The following is a 13,287-nucleotide window of genomic DNA, read 5'->3' on the forward strand; positions in this document are numbered from 1 at the left end:
GCCCGACTACTGTGCCGGAGTACCTGGGTTCGAACCCGACCTCGGCGGGTGCGTTTCGATGGAGGCGAAACGATGAGGCGTCGTGTGCTGTGCGATGTCAGCGCACGTTAAAGATCCCCAGGTGGTCGAAATTACTCCGTAGCCCTCCACTACGGCTCCTCTTTCTCTCTTTCCACTTTCATTCCCATCTTCCTCCCTTCCCTTACGGCGCGGTTGCGGTGTCCACAGAAATCAAGTGAGACAGTTACCGCGCCTTTCCCTTCCTATAAATAAATCAGCTTTAGCGGAAACGTACTTCGCTACTCATGTAACTGCGACTTCTGTAAGTAACATGCTCATAATTACAGATATACACCGCAGTATAACGTTCTACGGCAAGTTTCTAAGGCAACACCGCTTTCACTAGAAGCGCTTTTGTGCCGCTTTCAAGCATCGAACTCATGGCTGAGTGGTAGCGTCTCCGTCTCACACTCCGGAGACCCTGGTTCGATTCCCTCCCAGCCCATCTTGGAGGTTGCTTTTTATTTATGAAGCGCATGCCGGGATTTATCGCTCACGTCCAACGCCGCCGACGCCGACGACACCGGCTTTTCTGCGACACGAGCTCCTTAACGCTATCGCGTTAAAACAATATCAAGTGTACTGCGTCTTTTCTTGACCATTTCACTCCAGAGCTGTGCAGCCGAATAGGGTGGGGCTGGGACAGGTAGGTCACCGCCGTTTGCGGCGGGAGCTAGCCTGCCATTGAATTTTTTTCTGTTGTATAGTAGTCATTGCAGCCGCCACCGCTTCGGTGGTGGTGGACGACGGCTGTTGCGGCACGCGTCTTTCTCTCCCTCTTCTTTTTAACGCGGTAGCGTTAACGAGCTCGTGTCGCAGAAAAGCCGGTGTCGTCGGCGTCCAGTGAGCGATAAATCCCGGCATGCACTTCATAAATAAAAAGCAAGTTCCAAGATGGGCTGGGTGGGAATCGAACCAGGGTCTCCGGAGTGTGAGACGGAGACGCTACCACTCAGCCACGAGTTCGATGCTTGAAAGCGGTACAAAAGCGCTTCTAGTGAATGCGGTGTTGCCTTAGAAACATGCCGTAGAACGTTATACTGCAGTGTATATCGGTAATTATGAGCATGTTACTTACAGAAGTCGCAGTTACACGAGTAGCGAAGTACGTTTCCGCTACATTTCTTCTGCGCTCTGCGCACATGCAGAGCCATCTTGCGGCAAACACAGAAGAACCCCTCCTCGCAATGTGCGGCGCTGCCCCGACACGTGGCGCGCCACTCGCCCCTGACGTTTCGCCGTGCACCCTCACAGGTTGTAGAATCAAGCGTCTTTCCTTTCTTTAGATCACTATCTTCGCTCACCCGCTTCTCCCCTTCGGGCCGCGCGGGTACCGGTGCGAGGATGCCCCAATACCCTTGCGTTTAGTAAGTTTTCTCGACGAGGTGCAATAACGCTATCGCGTTCCACTCTTGAAGGCGAAGCATAAGCGTCCTCCAAATTTTTTTTTCTTGTCTATTTTCTCTTCTGTCTGCACGAGGCAGCGGAGGTGGCTCAGCTACAGAGCCAGTAGCAAGCCCGTGCATTTTCTTTTCTTTCTTCCTACAGCCACAACAACAACAACAACAGTCGAATAGGCGGTGCCTTGGAAGGTTCTCCATGTTGTTGATGTTGCGATTGCAGGAAGAAGGAAAAGAAAATGCACGGGCCTGCTACTGGCTCTGTAATTGAGCCATCTCCACTGCCTCGTGCAGACAGAAAAGAAAATAGAGGAGAGAAAAGGAAGAGGGATAAAAAGACGCGCGCCGCAACAGCAGCCGTCGTCCACCACCAAAGCGGTGGCGGGTGCAATGACGGCCTACAACAGATAAAAATTCGGAGGCAGGCTAGCCCCCGCCGCAAGCGGCGGTGACCTACCTGTCCCATTCCCATACATCTGAGGGAACGTTGCTCAACGAAGTACCCGCGAATGGAGTATTCTGTAGAGAGCTTGACAAATGCTGTGTGTTGGCAATTTTGATGGTGGACTAATTAATATTCGTGGTGAGGCACTTATGCCGTGACTACGCAAAACCATTATTCTACTGGTGCGCCGAAATGGGAAAGAGTTCTCGCATCGCGGTGTATATCGCTGGCGGCATGCGTCAATTGTGATTGAAACGATGTTTATTCACGGATAGTAGTATAAACATACAAAAACCAGTAGTATACTGTTGCAAGAAATTTGCATGTGGTCACATGCATTTGATTTCAGGCTCACGACGTAAGTTTGCTTATTACTGATCTGCTAAAGGTAAAGTCTTTGAAAGTTCGAATAAATACACGCTGTTCTTGCAATTTGTCCTATTTCCCCCCATGTTCCTCGTTGTTCATGAAAATAAAACGAAAAAAGAATGGTTATGAGCGCACCACAGAAAGGAAAATAAAGAAGGAACGTTTTCTTTTGCAAGCCTTTCTAAATTTCCGAAAATTTTGGATCTCTATTACCAAACGTTCAAACCCGCACACTTATACCCCCACCCCTCCCTTCTAAAAGCCATCTGACGAGCTTAGAGCAAAACACACGCGGAGTGGCGGTATATTTAAACCACCGTAACAATGCAACAAAGACTAAATTTGATAAATTAAAATTGACTAAGACGTTAAATTGCCATTAAAGACGCCAATGCTAAGGAGGCGATGAGTGATTAACAGAACCATTTTCAGCTTTCCCAACTGAGACAAAGGAAAAACAGTACAATTAAGCTCTAAACCTCAGAACGAAAGTAAACAATCGTGCCCAAAACAGGGCACACTGCCGAATAACGAAGCCATGGATTGCATGGTAACAAAGTGTCAGTATCGCGGCAAGACGTACTGTGGCTCTTTCGCATCAAAGAAGGGGACCAAGAGTAAGTGACCAGTAGAATTAATTTGATTTCATTTACTAGAGGAGGGGGGGGGGGGCGATATCACTTAAGTTCATCAGATAATCTAAGACAATGGAAAACAATACTAAGAGGCTCGTTACATGAAAGAAAACAGAGTTCCCGGGTAGAAAAAAATTCACCTTTCGACAAGGCTTGCTCGCTCCTCCTCTCCAAACAGGCCTACCTCAGGCTAGTTGCCTAACCACGAACGACGGTGAAAGTTATGTGCAGCGCAGGGAAACGCAACGCAGCTGCATCACACCTGCAAGAGGCCACACAGGTGGATCTTTCCACTCTTTCTCTATGTGGTTAGGTTAGGCAGCGTACATGCTGTCATTTCTCTTTTCCGGCTTCTCTACTTAAGAGCTACAGGACGCCAAATTGTTTTCTCTTAGCTTGTGCTTGTTGAAGCCATGACGTGGTGCCGATGCAAGAGTACACTCATTTTGCAACCGCGCCTCAATATGGGCTGATGATGCTTGCATGGGTGCCACGGAAATTTAACGGCTGCCCAAAGGTTGTAGGGTGTTTGGTTTTCCCAAGGATGAAACTCACAGAAAACTAGGATAAGAGCAGTTTCTCGTAAGGGTTCTTCGCCGACCATACATTCCAGTGTAACTGAAATTTAACCCATTTTGATAGCCTTAGCTTATGTGCCATAAAAACCAACCAAGACCAAAAACTTATGTAATTTTAAATGTTGTTGAATAGTTGTTTCGAGAGAACTGGATGGTAATATATTATTCCACTGTATGAGCAAGACTCCACCACCAAGCTCTCGTATCATGATAAACAAAGGGTCGTAGAGCTCAAGCGCTATTGTGTTCAATTTCAAAAGGACGCAGTGCCTTCTGTGTTCCCCATTTGCCCAACGTACCTCTCTTCCACACCTTTCGGAGATCGTGAGTCCTCAGCGAGAAAGAGAGCACGTCGGGAAAATGAAGCCATTTAGAAAGCTACATCAAGAATTCTAACAAGGCAAGCAAGGAGGAAAAAAATATAATTCGATGTCTCCGTTTGAAGAATTAAAAAAAAAAAAAGATAGTTTACGCTTGCGACACCAAATTTGGGACAGCCACCGCGAATAAAATGTCCGTCATGTTTCTTGGTGCAAAACTGAATCATCTGCATAGGTAAAATGTGCTGTCGCAGTCCTTCAGGAGAGGCTGCACTCGCTAGCATGAGGCCGTACAATTCCAGACCAGATTTGCGATGTCTAGCTTTGTCTGCGCTACTTAAAGGCCGGCAGAAACAGGACGTTTTGACATGTTTAAGATTCCTAATATCTGAATTTATTCTAGACGCTTAAAAAGTAAGGGAAGATGCATTGCTCTTTTGAAATATTTAAATGGACAATTCAGCCTTTTTCTCACGAATAAGAGTGTGTATTATAGTTCGGAATGTTATTTTTTGCCAACATTCTTCATTCCTTTTCTCATCATGCGTATCACTTCGCAAGATCTGCATCTAGTTTAATTTTTCCGCACTCATCAACTCTACGCTGTGACTGTTCTAAATATCAAGGGGACCATAGGAATAGCGCCAAGCAAATTTTCTTTCATATACGGAAACGAGCGAAGTTGTTGCACCCCATGAAAAAACTGTAACACTAAGGACTGAGACACGCTTTAAACCGTTCTTTGAATTAAAGCAGGAGCAATAAGTGGAGCATCAACCCATTCGTCAGAGCTAGCAGCAACAGCATGTGTCTACATGACGCAGTCACTGCTTTCCTCGAACAAGAATATTACACATATTCTGCCTTAGATTGGAGGCTGAAACCCTGCACAGGCTCAGGAAGATTATAGTCGGTATTGAAGAAATGCTGCTAAAAGTAATAGCTATCATAACTGACAACTCTCTGCACCGCAAAATGATGTCGCTATTTTCAAAAGAACCACAAGGGAGCATTGTACCCTCGTCGTTATTGTCGTTTTCTTCCTGTGTCTTTGTTTTGAAGTGCGCTAGTTTGGTTTCAAGATTGTACCCTCACCCTGCAATGCACAATTAACCAACGTCCGCTATTTTATATTGAGCTCGGTACGCTTAATGTAGTGCAAATAATATGATTGATAAAAACTTTGCACCTTCTATTTTCCGGAAACTGTTTGTTGCGAAATATATATATATATATATATATATATATATATATATATATATATATATATATATATATATATATATATATATATATATATATATATATATATATATATATATATATATATATATATATATATATATATTCGGAGCGATACCGATATTCGGAGGTCCCGGGTTCGGTTCCCAGCATCGGCACGTTGTTTTTCCTTCTACTTTGTGTTTAATTACATTTCCCCTAAACAGATTACATTAATAATTTATGTGAGTATCAACGCAAAAATAAAAAAAAAAGACATAAAGTACGATCCCCAATGCTTTCCTTGGCCTCGCCGACTGTTGGCTTCTTTCCTTCATGTATTATAACGAGCACCCTCATTTCCCCTAATTGATCTGCTTGTAGCTTACGGGGGTCTCGGTCCTGGCAGTCTTGAAGCCATAGGTAGCGTAAGAGGGTTCTACAGCTTTCGCCCTTGCTCTTGATCACGTTCTGCGTGACGCTGGCGGTAACACAGGACGTTTCACGTCCACCGCGCTATGGTTGATGGTGGCGCTGGTGAACACTCTCAAGGTTCTTGTAAGATCTCTTAGATTTGGCTTGTACTGGCTGCACTAGTTCTGAAAAGTGCTGCAGCCGTGCCAGGCGGTCACGTGAGCGTGCAGTGCCAGTTCCGACACTGGCGTGCGGCGGCAGCTGCCAAAACGAGTACGCAAGTGTAGGACTCTGCAACCTAGCAGACGCGTGCGCGCATCATGCATCGCGTGCTGTAACATGATCACGTCCAGTTTCGAAGTCAGCTGCCGTAGGCCTACAGCGCTCAATCGGAAAGGGACGACGACTAACAGTGACACCAATTGACCAAATACGTGCGACTGCGCACGATCGTTATATCGGACGGTCTGCAAAGGTGCCATTCATGCGCCTGGGCACGAGAGAATTAACGTTGTAAGCAGTTGCCACGAGTACTAGTTTAAATCATTAAGACTGCCTAACAAGACGCTGGATTGGTTTCCACGAACTTGCTTTGTCCAAAAGCACTAGCTGACGCACGTATGTTTGTACCTCATTGCGCTCTCAGACATTCTATGTGCTCCGTGGGCGACAAGTTTGATGTCGCATAGTCGCTGCGCAAGCTGTCTTGTGGCACACACACTTGGCACGACAGAAACTCGATCGATCGCAACTGATTTTTGTTCGCATCCACCCGTCTTCCGAGGTCACAACGCAATAAAAAAAAAAAAATACTACATAGGACAACGCGCGCGAAGGTGCCGTATCGCGGCCACGTACCACTGCATATGTGGCCACAACTACATATAATACCGCTCCTCCATCAACAAAATGCCAATCACCAGCATGCAGCCCAACTACCTTGTATACGCAATCATTTGCGGATCCGTTAGCAGCGAACCATCCGGGTTCTGAAGGAGACGGACTTTACAAAAGCTATGCAGAACGATGCGCAGCGTCGTCTGCTCTTGGCCAAGTGGAGCGTACGCCATGCTGCACCTTTTTCTGCACCTCTTCTGGAGTGAGTGCAGAGTGAGCGAGAACTCGTGCAGAACTAGCCCTGCACCTTGACAAAACGAGGAAAGAAGTGCAGACGGCGCGCGCGGCACTGGCAAAACGAGGACGGCGGTGCTGTACTACTTGAAGTAGTGCAGCTGGTGCAGGCAAATCGAAGAGACCTATAGACAAGCGTCAGCCCGTGACGTCAGTGGAGATGCGGCGGCGCTGGCGACAGCAGTGACTTTCGTGGTGTAGGCAAAAGCTCGGATCGTCTGCATTGGATGCGCGGCACTTGCTGGGTTTTCGAGCATAATTCCTGATATCGCTGCAAGCTATGGTGCGGTTGGTTGCGCCATGAGACACAAAAAAGAAAATAGCACCTGTTTCCACATGTTTCTTGCGGTAGGATAAATAAGGGAACGATGGGCAGGGACGTTGAGCGCCACAAGTAGACCCTTCGGCGGTGGATTGCCTTCGCGGCTAACGTGCGTTGCACTTCTACACTGAAACTTGAATAGTTTGTTTGCAACTCTTAATTGCCGTGGTTGCTGTTCGGCCGCACGACGAATAGCGCAATAAAAAACGCCTGCAGCTCGTGCATGTTTTGTTGTATATACTATACGTCATATAGTAAGAAGCGCCGCGCGTTGTCAGTTCCATTCACCTGTGCCCGTGCGTATGTTCGTACAGAAAAGGACACGAAAGCTGCTGCGAAGGTAACTGCTATTGCCGAAACAGGTCCGAACTTATGCAGCAGCTTTTCTCTAATATTACTTTCACCCGCCCTAAAAAGCGAGTAAACATCGTTAGTAAACTGATCTCTTGTACTCATTTTTTGTACTGCTGTCACTGTTGCCTGCCGCCGGTTTCCAGGCCCCGTCAAGCTGTCCCTACAGCTTTTTGCCTGGGAGACCGTCAACATTGTAAAATGTTGAAAATAAAAGTGACTTGACTTGACTTGAGGATCCGGGCAAATTTAAGTCACGCAGCGTTATTTTTCAGATTATCAAACTTTCTTTTTGAAGGTCACTAAGATTTTGATGAACGTACGTACAACGTAGATCCGATCAAGCAGCTGGGGCATGGTATATATATATATATATATATATATATATATATATATATATATATATATATATGGTACATGGAGTTTAATGTCCCAAACTGGAATCAGCTATGAGGGGTGCAAAATAAGCAGATAAGATGACGCGCTTTTGAATGAAAAGTTCCCGAGTATATTAAAGAAAGCTTAGCAGATCGCGAAAATTTCGCTGCAAGCGATCGTGAAGAACGTTCCATTACGCTCATGCACCTCTCTTAAACCACAAAAAGAAAAAAAAAATGAAGCCATTCTCACGGGCCTTCATGTAGATATTAACCTGTGAAAGACCTCGGCACGTCTGATACGATGAAACAGACGTCAAATGTATTTTGATCTAGCAGGATAAAACAAGTTAGCAGCACGTACGTATGCGAATATGTTACAACAAACTAAAAGATTGAGTTCTTATTCGGTGAAATTCTGACTTAAGTTGCCGGTACAATGAGCTCGAAATATGATTTTTAGTTCATTATTGTTATTGGTAATAGTTCTTTCAAGTGAAGGTGCTTCACAGCAGATCAAAGGAGCTCGTCATACGGAAAACACACTCCGTCGTCCTTGCATGCGCTAGCAATACGCAAGGGAATTGAACAATGTTGGCTGTTAGTTTTTCATATACATTGTGCTTTTTACGTTTCATTTAACTTAATCATTCACTACAGTGTCCAACGTAAGCGCGCGCTGCTGAGGCCACAGAGAAGGAAGCCAATGCAGCGCTCTTCGCCAAGTAATTCCAGAAATAATCGGCTGATAAAGTGCTGAACTATCTCCAGGCATAAGCAAAACCATTTCCATGCACAAGTGAAGCTTATGCTTCAGATATTCGCATGCGCGAACTGGTTTCGAAGGCAGCGTCGCTTGGCGCAGTGTATACGCGCGCTGTGCTTTGCCTACACCCCGTGTGGATGGATGGATGGAATATAGGAGCGTCCCCTTTGAAACGGGGTGGTAGCAGTAGCTATCATGCTCATTTTTCTCCATATATCTTAATTATTGATTCAGAATGGTTAACTAAACCATCATTCTATTTATTAAATTTTGCTCCTACATTACTAACATTATGTCACTTCTCTGCTTTTAAGCCACCAATCTTCAAGCCGTTTTTTGCTAGTTTCCACCGCCGGTTTATTCACCCGGCCACTGTTATCTCTAAACCCCAGAGCTTCAGGAACAGTGATTGCGCCTGCGTCAACTTCCGGATGGATACCATTGCATTCGAGTATAATATGGTCAATTGTTTCACTGGAGTTTCCACATACAGCGTGTCGCTACCGATCACAGCGCCACCTTTGTTTACAAACATGCGCTTGTCTATACAGACAACATTATTACCCAAGAAAGTAGCAGGTGGGACAGCGGCCGACGTAGCTCAGTTGGAAGAGCACCGGACGCGGTATTCGGAGGTCGTGGGTTCGGTTCCCACCATCGGCACGTTGTTTTTTCCTTCTACTTAGTCTTTAATTATCTTTCCCCTAAACACTAAAAAAAATCCACAGAGAAGGAAGCCAATGCAGCGCTCTTCGCCAAGTAATTCCAGGAATAATCGGCTGATAAAGTGCTGAACTATCTCCAGGCATAAGCAAAACCATTTCCATGCACAAGTGAAGCTTACGCTTCAGATATTCGCATGCGCGAACTGGTTTCGAAGGCAGCGTCGCTTGGCGCAGTGTATACGCACGCTGTGCTTTGCCTACACCCCGTGTGGATGGATGGATGGAATATAGGAGCGTCCCCTTTGAAACGGGGTGGTAGCAGTAGCTATCATGCTCATTTTTCTCCATATATCTTAATTATTGATTCAGAATGGTTAACTAAACCATCATTCTATTTATTAAATTTTGCTCCTACATTACTAACATTATGTCACTTCTCTGCTTTTAAGCCACCAATCTTCAAGCCGTTTTTTGCTAGTTTCCACCGCCGGTTTATTCAGCCGGCCACTGTTATCTCTAAACCCCAGAGCTTCAGGAACAGTGATTGCTCCTGCGTCAACTTCCGGATGGATACCATTGCATTCGAGTATAATATGGTCAATTGTTTCACTGGAGTTTCCACATACAGCGTGTCGCTACCGATCACAGCGCCACCTTTGTTTACAAACATGCGCTTGTCGATACAGACAACATTATTACCCAAGAAAGTAGCAGGTGGGACAGCGGCCGACGTAGCTCAGTTGGAAGAGCACCGGACGCGGTATTCGGAGGTCGTGGGTTCGGTTCCCACCATCGGCACGTTGTTTTTTCCTTCTACTTAGTCTTTAATTATCTTTCCCCTAAACAGATTATATTACTCAGTTATGTGAGTATCAAAGTAAAAATAAAAAAAAAAGACGAAGTACAATCCCCAATGCTTTCCTTGGCCTCGCCGACTGTTGGCTTCTTTCCGATATATATATATATATATATATATATATATATATATATATATATATATATATATATATATATATATATATATATATATATATATATATATATTTAACGTACTTGGCCGCTTAAAAAATTATAGAGCGAAGTGTACGCTTCATTTAAAGAAACATTTTATTGGACTCGACATTTCGAGTCCAGTCTTTCACTCCCCGCCTGCACCTGCTTTTTACCCCACCCACCACTACAATGCCATTGTACTCCTCTGCGCCACCTGTTTCTTTTTCCACTCTTTGCATATAGAACCTACCCCCATCGCTTGCATTCGCACTCCTGATGAAGGCAGCTTCTGGTCGAAACGTCGAGTCCAATAAAATGTTTCTTTAAATGAAGCGTACTCAACCAGCAAAGCAGCGTATGCTGCTGATATTAAAAATGTAAATATCATGAAATGAACAAGCGATAAATATCTTAATGAATATCTGTCTGTCAAGAACCTTGTTTTACATTTTTGCACATATACAGCGGCAAGAGAAAAATTTCATTAACGCTTTCCTTAGTTATATTGTATTGCGCACCTGTCGTGTATTGGAATTGAAGCGAAATTGTAGTCGCAACACATAGCTCATATAAAGAATAGGAGTTATGCGAGGATATTACAAAATATTACCAATCGCAAGATACAGCTTGATAAAGGGTAAAGCAGTGTAACTGGAAATAAAGTTCGCTGCATGTATTGGGCTCAAGAACATACATTGCGCCACCTCTTAGCAAGCCGCGTGACGCAGTAATTGGGATACCGCGTCAGCTGCTGTAGGACGCTTTAATCCCAGGCTGTTTAGTTGCGCGTTTCTATTGCGTTCGTTTATTTATTTATTATACGCATCGGTCTGGGCCGTTATAGGATTAATCGGAGAAATAAGGCCCACTCATTTGGCAAGAAGGAATTTCACCGAATCGGTGGGTTGTCGAAGTTGGCGAGTTTGAATATACTGCGACGACGACGCGCACTGTCTGTAGCATTGGTGTTGCTGTTATGGAAAAAAAAAAATTGAAACTACCACACAATATGTTAGAAGTAGCGGTCACTGTATCCAGGCAATAAGATTTTTCTGCAAAGCAAGCGGAGCTGTCAGATTCCTGACAGATGATGAACGCCTTCGAATAGCGCTGGCGGAAGCGGCACCGTTCACCTGCTCCCTTGAACGTAGTAGAGCAGACAAATTGGCCAGTGGGGAAGACGTGAATTATAGCAAGTATAAAGAAGTGTGTTCCACGCCGCGAATTCTTGCACACTGACTATACCGTCATTCGCATTCTTGCTTCGGCCGGATATTTTCAAAGAAGTTTTGTTGACGCATACTTCAGCACATCACAACATGTAATGACATCTCACGTGTATTCACGTACTCTGTCATTTGAAAAAACTACAGGAATGCAGACGCTGCCTCAGACAACTCATCATGGCGGCAGACTCTTAGAGCAAGGCGCCCGTGTGCTATGCGATGTCAGTGCGCGTTAAAGGACCCCAGATGGTCGAAATTTCCGGAGTCCTCCCCCGGCGTTTCTAATAGCCTGAGTCGCTTTCGGACGTTCAACCCCATAAACCACGAACCATCTAGATCCTAGATTCATTCAGTGAAACTTCCGCGTTAACACCTTCATATATGAGACCTTCTGGCTTTCGCGCGATCCTTCCTTGCTCTGGGAACGTGCTGTTCCGTGAAGAAGCCAGCATCTTTTCCATCCTGCTAGCAATATCTTCCTTAACTTCACAAGTGATAAATGCAAACCAAAACGCACGTGTTGTTCCTTCTACCGCTATACTCACCGAACTGTTAGCGTCAACTTGACGAAATCTTGCTTGCTGAAATGTGTGCTGCACACATGAGAATGACCACCCGCTTCTTTACCAATTAAAATCTTGAATAAGGAAGATTCCGTGAGCTTATTTTTAGGGTATATACCAATGGAAGCTTGCGCCGGGTTCCCTCGAGTATACATCCGGGTACAGAGCAATAACGCACCGTAGCAACAGCTTAAATAAACTTCAGCGACCTCAGCAACGAAGCGAGGTCAAAAATGCAATGTTGGTACTCATTATATGAACCAAAATTACAGAAATAAACGCGACTATTACCTTTTAAAGGAAAAAATTCAACCGAGAGTCTGCTCCAGCAGCACTAAGAGGAGTCACATGATCCCACTTGCTCCCCTAGGTCGATGCTATATAGCGCCGTTCTCTCCAGTGGTGGCGCTCGCGCCCAATAAGCAAAACCTCGCATTGTGATGTGTGTGTGTGGGGGGGGGGGGGGGGGGAGAAGGGGGGGGGGGGAGGGGGCAGAGTGGGTCAGAGAAATAACTCAAGTTACTGACATTCTAGTGGAAATTAAAAAGAAGAAATGGGCATGGGCAGGATATGTAGTGCGAAGAGAGGATAACCGATGGTCGCTTAGGGTAACAAACTGGATTCCAAGGGGAGGAAAGCGTAGCAGGGGGCGGTAGAAAGTTAGGTGAGCGGATGAGGTTAAGAAGTTCGCAGGGGTCAAGTGGATGCAGCAAGCACAGAACCGGATTAATTGGAGAAATATGGGAGAGGCCTTCACCCTGCAGTGGGCATAGTCAAGCTGATTATGATTATGATGATGATGATGATGATGATGATGATGTGTGTGTGTGTGTGTGTGTGTGTGTGTGTGTGTGTGTGTGTGTGTGTGTGTGTGTGTGTGTGTGTGTGTGTGTGTGTGTGTGTGTGTGTGTGTGTGTGTGTGTGTGTGTGTGTGTGTGTGTGTGTGTGTGTGTGTGTGTGTGTGTGTGTGTGTGTGTGTGTGTGTGTGTGTGTGTGTGTGTGTGTGTGTGTGTGTGTGTGTGTGTGTGTGTGTGTGTGTGTGTGTGTGTGTGTGTGTGTGTGTGTTGTCCAATAAGCTAAACGCATCTATGCGAAAGTCGCTGTTTTAGACGAATCAAATAAATATATGCTGTACAATATCACACATAGTAAACTTCACGCTCCAGAAGACGTTCCAGGTAAGAGCAAAACTAAATGATCGCGGAAATTGTGATGTGTACATGGGCCATGCTGGGGTCGCGAGATCACTATGTGGGTGTTCATATAGAGAAAAAAAATGCAGAAATCAGTATGGAAATGTGTATTTTAACTGCCTGCAAAGCGGCAACAATTATTTTGCATCCAACATTAAGGAAGGAAATCGCTTTAATAGAAAATGGAAGAAAATAGTAGGGAAAGGGACAAACTAAGCCACAGATGATGCCGCAGGTTGGACTACCCAATATCTGAAT

General features: G+C 45.1%; 2 non-coding genes across 2 annotated transcripts; both read left to right on the top strand.

Annotated features, from left to right (window-relative positions):
- The first annotated feature begins 8,979 nt into the window (after positions 1-8,979).
- TRNAP-CGG (transfer RNA proline (anticodon CGG)) lies at positions 8,980-9,052 on the top strand. The gene has a single exon. It is a non-coding gene; the product is annotated as a tRNA-Pro (tRNA).
- A 727-nt stretch (positions 9,053-9,779) lies between these two features.
- On the top strand, positions 9,780-9,852 carry TRNAP-CGG (transfer RNA proline (anticodon CGG)). Its single transcript has one exon. It is a non-coding gene; the product is annotated as a tRNA-Pro (tRNA).
- Positions 9,853-13,287: the final 3,435 nt, after the last annotated feature.

The sequence above is a fragment of the Amblyomma maculatum genome, chromosome 2 (genome assembly GCF_055883805.1).
Source record: "Amblyomma maculatum isolate TAMU_Amacu chromosome 2, ASM5588380v1, whole genome shotgun sequence".
NCBI classification, from domain to species: Eukaryota; Metazoa; Arthropoda; class Arachnida; order Ixodida; family Ixodidae; genus Amblyomma; species Amblyomma maculatum.